The sequence below is a fragment of the Marmota marmota genome, unplaced genomic scaffold (assembly GCF_001458135.2).
Source record: "Marmota marmota marmota unplaced genomic scaffold, marMar, whole genome shotgun sequence".
Classification (NCBI taxonomy): domain Eukaryota; kingdom Metazoa; phylum Chordata; class Mammalia; order Rodentia; family Sciuridae; genus Marmota; species Marmota marmota.
In genome coordinates this window covers 4279775-4289204 of record NW_026000242.1, presented here as the reverse complement: position 1 = coordinate 4289204, position 9430 = coordinate 4279775, and the positions used below count along the sequence as shown (strand labels likewise).

The following is a 9430-nucleotide window of genomic DNA, read 5'->3' as shown; positions in this document are numbered from 1 at the left end:
CTTTGCCCTCCCCAATTTTAAATTTAGCTAATTGAGCAGATTGTAACCCTGAGCTCCTCCTCTCAGGGGAAGGGGCAGTACTGCTTTAGGGATAGAAGCAGGTGGTTGGCCTTCCCAGATGCACTTGCTAGCCAGGTTCAGTAGCAAGCCCTTCTTGCAGAAGTAAAGTTAGCCTTGCCAACTCGCTTCCAAGTATGTTGATTCCTTGCAACATCTCGGCATTTCTAACAGCAGGAAAGCAAATTCCCAGAGATCCAAGCAGCAAACAGCTGTGAGCAGAGAGCTGTGACTCCTACCCATCCAGGAACTGGCAGGTGGATCATTCTTGGTAGAGGGAGGAAATCTCATGGCCATCCTACTGCCAAGTGCCCTGTGGGTCTCTCCTGCCTGGACATTGACCAGTGACAGCAGTGCCCAGGCATGGGCAGTGCACTCCTTGCACTGATGGCATGATGCAGTGTGAGCTCCTGTGGGGCCCCAGTGTGCCCTGTGAGGTGGAGCCCATCCCAGCTCCCAGGCCTCATCGTCCTCATTTGTAAAAGCAGCGTTTGGGACCTCCTGTTCCTTCCAGCCTGCTCCTTCTGAGCCTGCAAAGACTCACTCAAGGGCCACAAAGCAGAATGCACTCTCACAGCACATCGGCAGCCAGATCCCAGCATCATCAGGGGAGGATTCCCAGAGAGAGTGTGGGAACCTGGCTGTAAGTCAGTTGAGGGCAGCATCACCTTTGTCTGCCCCGCAAGGCCAAGGGCAGAGCGGGCGCTGGTTCCTACCTGTTGACCGGGGTCCTTCAATCCACCAGATTCCTTGTTCATAGCTCTCTCTCTTCAACTCCCAATGCCTCTTGGGAATGCCCTGACAATAACAAAGGTGCTTTCAGAAGCCTCTGTGCCTTTTCCCCATTCTTTAAGCTATTCTCTGCTCCTTCCCTACTTTTTAGTATGCCCAGCCTCCTCCATCTGAGATGGGAATTTGGGAATAAGGGGGAGAGATACTGAGTCTCAAAGGAAGCACCCAGGAAACAATGAAATGCAGGAACGACCTATGAACCACTGAGATGCAGAAAGCACCCCATGAACCGTTGAGCAAAGCAGCCCTGGCCCTGGACCTAAGCTCTTGTCTGCAGAAGTAACTTAAGGGCCATGTGAATTTAGCAGGAAATTGTGTAACTGCCTTGGCTCCACCCCCAGTTCAGCTCCTATCCTCTCTATAAATAATAACAGCACACACCAACCTGTGGCTCTGTACCTCCGGAGATGGCTCACAGTCTTGAATATGTGTACTTTGCCCCCAAAGGAGTGTCTTTCTTGAGATTGAATATGTATCTATTCGCTCTTGAATATGTATCTACTTTCCTAAATAAGCCTGTTTATGTCTTTGGCGCGTGCTAAGATTGTTTTCTGTCATATGCCAAGAGCCCCGCTGGTCATGAGTCAAGTTCCACCTTGTCTCTGTGAACTCCTTGGATTCTTCTTCAGAGACAGCTCTCTTCCGGTGACACTTCCTCATTTCGGAGTTCATACTTTCTCATTACCTTCCCCAGGGGTAGACACCTCTGAGGGACAGGAGCATATCTGACGCATAGCCTGACGTCCTAGAAGGGTCAGAAGGGAAGCGGTCCGTGGATATACTCAACAAGGACTCACAGTCCAACTCACATGGAAGTCAATACTACACTATTTTTTGTGGAAATAAAAAGCTTTATTGCAAGGTTGACTAGCAAAAAGGACAGAAGCAAAGCTCAAATCTTCTTCTCTGACCAGTTGGCAGTGGGGGAATTTATAGAAAGGGAGAGAGAAGAGGCTGCCTGTCGGTTAGATGGAGAGAAAGGGAAGCTTAAGGGTCCTTTTTTCAAGCATAGATGGCCATGCCTCTTCATGTCCCGCGTTGTTCTGCAAGAGGAATTTTGAGCTTGTGACATCAAAAGGTTATTGACCAGACTAATTGGTATCTTTTGTGCATGTCCATTCTCGAAAAGTCAGTTTCAAGCTGGTTGAGTGGATCTGGAGATATTTCCTGAAAAACAACCTGAAGACACTTTGTTACTTAAGCAATTTATGTCCTGGTGTGCCCAGGCCTTAGCTGCTTTCAATGGCAGGAGAATGTAACTAACTTAATAGATCACACTGCTACCGGCCAGGCTTTACAATTGCAGTAGGTGGGGTAGTCTGAGGAGGGAGTGTTATCACCTTTTACAGATGAGGAAACTGAGTCCCACGGCATGAAATAACTTGCCCAAGACAACAAATGCAATCAAGTCAGGACTCGAGCCTAAATATCTTTGTGCTTCCTTTTTGTGTTCCCCTTCCATCCTCTCAAAAAGCATTTATTGGTTTTCTACTTTGCACCAAACGCTGCACATTTACAAGGGAGTCAAAGAAAAATGTAGCCCTTGCAGGCTAGACAGAAGACAGACACCAGTAATGGACATACTGGAGGATCCTACAAAGTCCTGTGGGACCTCAGAAAGGGGAGAGGTCCAGCAAGGCTTTCCAGGGAAGGGACCAGGCAAAGAAGTGTGCAGAAGGCCATGCTGGCCAAAAGGCCAGTGTGTGTGGAGACACCTGGGCATGAAAGCAGACAACTCGGTTCTCCAGTTGAGCAGAATTCCTGTACACCTCCAAGATGCCCCCCACCAGTATCTAAAGGGTCCAGGCAATGTCCTCCCTACCCTGGTGGGTTGTTTAATTTTTTATTTCTTTTAGTGTTGGGGTGAAGCTCAGGGCCTCATGCGTGCTGGGCAAGCCCCTATCACTGAACCCAGGATCCCCACTTTGGCGCATTTCCAAGGGTGTTGACTGGGGATTGCCCTGGGCTTGACTTCCTAGGGGCGGGCTCTGCCAGTGCCCTAGGTCCTCCTCACAGCTGCGCCCCCCTCTCTCAGCCCGATCTTCAGTTTAGCTAAGCCGCTGGATCCCTTTGGGTTTGATACCATCTAATTGGTTGTGGCTAATCCCATATTAACTTCTACCGCAGAAGCTAGAGGGCCTCTCCCACCCTCCATCATGTCCCCGGCCCCTACAGAAGCTGCTGTTATCATGTTTATGAGCCTCCACAGCCACCGACAGGCAAATTTGCATATAAATAACCTGCCAGTACTGGAGGCTGCAAGAGGTACCTGGTAACGACTCTGTTTATTACTCATGGGAGAGAAGAGGAGCACGAAGGCCTTCTGCGCCGGGTGGCCCAGTCGGGATGACTACATTTCCACCCACTGATTAGCTGAGAAAGGGTCGGTGACCCCCAAACAGCAGAAGAGGAAGAGCTGCAAGCCTCCAGCTCCTCTTCTTTGGGAAACCCTGGCTGAGCAGCGCAAGACCCGAGACAGTGAGACTCTCCTTGATACTGAGGATGGACCTGTCTGAAAATTAATTTAAGTGGCCAGGTTTGGCCCTGGGCTTGGTGCAGGTTGGCATACAAGGTAAACAGAGATGGGTCAAGTTCTAAAAGAACTTGTCAATTGCAAAGGACATGCCACAGACCTGGCAGGGAGGCACTACCCAACAAAACAGGAAAAGAATGGGGCTTTGGTTAGGGGCCCTATGTGAATGCTTGCAATGAATGGCTTCCTGGAGGAAGGGGATTTGGAACCAGCCCTTGCCTCCCTAGGGGGCAGAGGAAGACAAAGCATCCCAGACTGGCCAGCAAAAGCATGTTACAGGAATGCTTTGAGTGGACTGTTGGGTGGCTGGCAGGAGAGCCAGGAGTCAGCTGTAGGTCCCCACATTACAAAGTTGTGTCTTCATTTCCTAAACCTTGAAGAGAGACCAGCATTAGTGGGGAACTCTGTGGGCTCATGCTATTCTGCTGAAATCTACACTAAAAGTTGATCTCCCCATGGGTTGAGAGTGTAGTTCAGTGACAGAGGACTCACCTAACATGCATGAGGCCTGGGCTCAATCCTTGGCACCGCCCCAGGGTTACCCAAGCTTAATTCAGAACAGAGGCCCCATCCCAAAAAGATTGAGGAATGGAGGTAAATGGCAGTTGGGGCCTTGGAGGGAGGAGGTGGGGTGAGGACAAGTTGGGAAGACTGAAAACCTGTGGTAGAAGTCAACCCACTACACATGTTCTCAAGACAAACAATACCTAGTCCTCAAGTAAGAGGACTCATTGCGTCATTGGCAACACATGGTCCATTCTAACTTCATCTGTAAGTGAGCTGATTACTTTTCCTGTAATCTGTGTCAGCGTTTTTACTTAATCCAGAGGAAAAACAAACTTCTTCTGACAGGTGGTAGTTTTTGCACATTGGAGCCGGCCGCCCACCAGTTAGGCTCTTTGCCTCCCTCAAGAGCTGGGAGATGGGAGCACTGTCCCTCTTCCTATTCCCAGATCCCCAAAACATTCATGAGTTGCAAGACTGGCACGAGGCTTTTTTTGGCCATGATGAAAACTGGCAAACATTTAGAAAGGACAGAGAAAGAAATTATGAAAGAGAAAAAGAGAAGGGAAGCAGTCTCTTCCCATATTTTCAACAGGTTGAATTCAGTCTCTTATTTTTAATTTGTATTAGCCCTCCCATAGACTGGGAAGTAACCGGATTATCCTGGAGGAAGCACTGAGCACATCTTGACACCTGGGCTCCAATGCTGTCTTTGCCCTATGCTTATTGAATGGACAAATCAACTTCTCTGCATTGGTTCCTCATCTTTTAAGTGAGAGTTATAATTGCTGCCTCACAAGGACATGAGGAAAAAATGGGACTTTTCCCCCCAATACTAGGGATTGAACCCAGAGATGCTCTACCACTGAGCTACCTTTGCATTTTGAAATAGTGTCTCACTAAGTGGCCCAGGCCAGCCTTGAACTGGAGATCTTCCTGCCTCAGCCTCCCACTAGCTGGGATTAGAGGCTTGCACCACTGCACCCAACTATGAGATCATATTTTAAAGTTACCTCAAATGCAGTATGCTCTTTGAAACATTTATCTTTGAAATCAATTATATAATATAATGGGGATTGGAACAGTTAGAATGGAGAATAGTTCACCAAATCCCAAAACACTAATACCAGGGATTCCTTTTGAGAGCATCAGAAGCTTCCAGGGTCAATCATTGTAGCTGGTCATAAATTCAGAAAGCTGGTTTCCCTAAGAGGTGTCATGGTCAGAAAATATAAATGAGTTAGGAAGGGTTTAGTACACTCATGAACAGATAGCTGTACTCAGGCTGCTGAAGAAGGGCAGATGTTGGACCTGATCCTAACTCTGAGATTGACAGCTTCTAGGGTAAAGCCTTGCCCATCAAATATCTTAGAAACACTGCCACATACAAGAGCTAGCCACACAGATGCTGTGTGGGTTAGTGTCGAGGGGATAATTTCTCTATTTCTGTGCTCCATGTCCTGACAGTGCCCCAGATCCCCAAGACAATAGGCTGGATTTGCAGTTGGTACCACTTCTACAGTCCTCTTGCCATTTCTGCCAAAAAGCAGCATTGCATAGCCAGCTCTCTTCCTACACAGCACCTGCCCACCTATGCTCTAGAAAAGTCGCTTCTCTTGAGATAGAGCAAGGAGGTCACAACGGCCATCAGGCCCCAGGCAGACACAGCTTGGAGAGCAACAGTGACAAACATCTTGGCCCTCCGTACTCTCCAGGCCCCCATCTTCTGCACCTATGGGATGCCTTCCTATTGCTGGGGCAACTGGATTCCAGGGAATCAGCCTGTGGGCCCCAGCCGCCATCTTGAAGAACTGCTGATGGCTGGTGTCCTTCAAATTGCAGAGTTTTTCCCAAGGCCCAATAGCATAGCCCTAAGCTAGAGAGAGAGGTGTCTTTTGGTGAAACTGCATTTGGGGGTTTTTGACTATTTGGAGCTGAAGAAGTGTTGAGAAGAGCCATAGGCTATGGTGGTCAGAGATTTCTGGGTTTTCCCATCTGGCTTTGGTGAAGTCATCCTACCTTGGCCAGCGCCTGTGCATTGTGGAGGCCGAAAGGAGGAGGCTTCCCCTCCTACCCCCCCCACCTTCCCACTACTTCTGCCTCTTCCAAAGTCTGAAAGTGGCCAAGCACAGTGGGTGGTACAATGTGCTATGATGGTGGGTGGATGGGGACAGAGAGCAAGTATAGCGACAGCGGGAAGAAGTAGGTTTTCATCTGAGGTGACTTGGGGCATGGAGGGGGCTGCTGGAGCAGATGGCAGGATCAGGACAGGGAGATCAGGGTGACAGAGCCAACAGGGAGGGCTAGAGCAGAGCTAAGCCTGGTGCCAGGGGATGATTGAACAGCAGCTCTGGAGGGATTGAAGCGGGAGACAAAGGATTTGTTGCAGAGCCCAGAGCCCTGATGACTAGGGGACGCTTTGATGCCAGAGATAGCAGCAGCTGCAGTGGGCCTGGGGGCAGGGACCAGGGGTGATTTAGCACCTTGGAAGACAGGACAGCAGGACCTGTGCTTCTGGGACAGAGCTGTGGGCTATTGCCATCCATTCCCCACTAAAAGCAGCAGTGGCTGAGAAGGGAGGATGGCAGAGGGAGGGGTGGTGGCCACGGGGATAAGCACAAAAGTGGGTTCCAAATGCAGCCCAGGAGCACGCTCGGCCTGCAGCAGGCAGAGAGATTCCAAAGCAGTTTTACTCAGGGAAAAGGAAGCAAGGTTCAAAGAGAACGTAATGACTTGGCTGAAATAAATAGCTAATTAGCTCCAGATCACTTAGGAAGTTCACAGAAGAACTCATGGAGCAGTCACCAGTCAACAGCCTCCCCTGCCCCCCTGGACACAGGGACGCCCAGCAGAGCCCAAGAGCACATACCAAAGCCAGTAGTCAGCAGCCCAGCTAGACCCTTTTCCTTGCTGCCCAGCCACCTTCATAGGTCATCACTGAGAGGCCGCCTGGCACTAGGGAGAGACAGGCAGGTGGAGACAGGAGCCCAGCATTCAGTCCAGGCTCTGTATCTGCCACCTTAGACACCTTGAATGTCTTCTCCGAGTCCATTTTCTCGACTGAAAAAAGAGCCAAAACCAAACTAACGACATTCCTGACTGCTTCCAGGATTTTTGTGAGAATCAAATGAGAAAAGGTTACGGCACAAATACAGGTAATTATTGTCCATGAGACACCAAGCTTCCTGAGAGAAGGGGGTCTGTATTATTCTCTTTGTACCCCTGCATTTAGCATAAAGCATGGCAAAAATGTTTGTTGAATGTTGATGAGTAAAAGGGAACTATTTACTTCTCCAGTGGTACCTCCAGTTATCCACAGATAGACTAAGCCCAGGAAAGGTGGGGGTCCAAGGAATTCAGGTGGGAACCCGCCCCCAAATCAACCTCCAGTCATGTTCAAATGGGTTATCATTTTAACTTAGCCATAGCTTTGTTGTCCTGGAAGGCTTGTCCTGGGGTATTATTTAAATTTTAATGGAGGGGTGATCCAGGAGCCCCACCTTAGGAGTAGAGCTGGGCCCCTCCCTGGGCCTCCCTCTTGTCTTTCCTGTCCCCTTAAGCTTTCTGATTCAGAGATGAGGACAGACAGGGTCACTTTATAACCTCCATGCACTATTCAGTCTGAAATTTGAAGGCCCCACAATATATCAATCTTCTTAAGCCTGCATACACACTCCACATTAATTCTAATTTGGATACAACCAGGAGTTAAGTGGCAGTTGACTAGTTGACATGTTTTGTAGACATGTAATCAAACACTTATTAATTTTGATTTTGCAATTCACTTTTTGCCTCTTGGGTCCAATCCATTCTTTTTTCAGGTATTGAACATTTCTGGAGGCGCTTGCAAAGGTCAAAGGAGCCAGGTGCCAGGTCCTTTGGATGACAAAGCATCTGGGAGGGGAGCTGGGGGCCCCCGACACCTCATGGTCTCCTAGAGAAGGGAAAAGCAGCCTGGCCTATGGCTTCCACACTTTTCCAGGAAAAAGTAATACCGCCGGTTACCAGTGACGAGTCCTGCTCCCTCACATATTGAAATACAACATTAGAGAAGCACGCCAAGACAAGCATATAAAGCAGGTTTATTTAAAAAGGGGTAACATAGACTTCTCCCAGGAGGGAGAAGGGGGCCATAGCTGGTGTCCTGGTATCCTGAGAAGCAAGGCGGTCTGCCTTTTTTATATGTCCTAGGCTTCCTTTGTTCTCCTGCTCTCTTCCCCTTCTCTCTCTCCTTCCTGCATAAGTGACTAGGCCCAGGAGATGCTCCATGGGATGGCCGAAAGGTTAGAAGGAGATGGAGCAGTCCAGGACACATTAGTTAACAACTTTATAACTTCTGTAAGGAGGGGCAATTCCTAGGATAGGTTACTTTAGCAACAGTTTGGAGCAGGGGCAAGTTATCTTGATAGAGTGGAGAAAGGGGTCTGAAGGAATTAACATTGCAAGTCCTCCATTCTCTGGATCTGACCCTTGCCTATCTGCCTAATTCTGGCTTCAAAAGGAGATATGAATTCTGTCCCCAGAAACAGCCGCGATATGCTATATGTGCCTGGGCAAGCTGTCTGACTGTCTAGGCTTCAGGGTTCCCCTTAGAATAGGACTTGAGAAGCAGGGATGGAGCCTCTGGGGAAAGGGAGGTCACCAAGCCTCTTCTGCCCTGAGTCAGAAGATAGGACTGTGAGTGGGCAGGGGGCTCAGGGGCAGTAGGAGCCTGGATACCTGGAAGCTGGGCTGGGGCCCTATCTGTTTTCCCCTGGAAGACAGAGACTCTTTGTCACATGGAGTGAACCAGCCCACCCTCCACTGGCCCTGCAGAACAGGATGGGCCCAGTTGGATTCAAGTCCCATTACATCAGCTCCCTGCAGGCAATGGGCCAAATTTTGGTATCCCCTACCTGTCACGAGCGGTTTCTACAGACTCAGTCTGAGGCACACTCAGACTCAATCAAATCTATTTTATTAATTCTCATCACACTTCAGACACACATCCTGATGCTAAGTCCTAACTGACTCTACACCCAAGGGTCCCAGACACTCACCGTGACGTGTCTTAAGTCTGGTTGCTGGAACTCAATCTGAGCTAGAGGTGTCTGGTGCAGCGGGGACAATAGTGGTAGAGATCTTGGTCTTTCTGTCCGGGTCCTGTTAGCCCTGCCAGCCCCCACATTTAATTCCCACATTTAGTTCTTAGTGTTTAAGTCCCAGTTGTGCTTGCAGTTGATAACTGGGTGGGCCCTGGGGTGTGGGCCCTGGGGTGTATGCCCCAGTGTAGACTTTTACATCAGTATTTTAAGTTTATCTAAGTTTTGCAGTTTATCTAAGTGCTGCAGTTCACATTACATCATGGGCATATTGCTTATAGTCTTTTTTTCTACACACACACTCATTAATATAATCAACAGTCAATAATCCTATAATATTTCTGGTACTCAGTCAGTACTGAAATTCATATATTAAAGCCCAATCCCACTGTGACTCTATTAGGAGAGGCTTTAAGGAAGCAATTAAGGTTAACTGAGGTCATAAGGGTGGGGCCCTGATCTG

General features: G+C 48.8%; 1 long non-coding RNA gene across 1 annotated transcript; it reads right to left on the bottom strand.

Annotated features, from left to right (window-relative positions):
* Positions 1-1691: 1691 nt before the first annotated feature.
* LOC125613965 lies at positions 1692-9039 on the bottom strand. Its single transcript, XR_007344593.1, has 3 exons — positions 8926-9039; positions 6756-6946; positions 1692-2028 (listed from the first exon to the last, which is right to left on the bottom strand). It is a non-coding gene; the product is annotated as an uncharacterized LOC125613965 (long non-coding RNA).
* Positions 9040-9430: the final 391 nt, after the last annotated feature.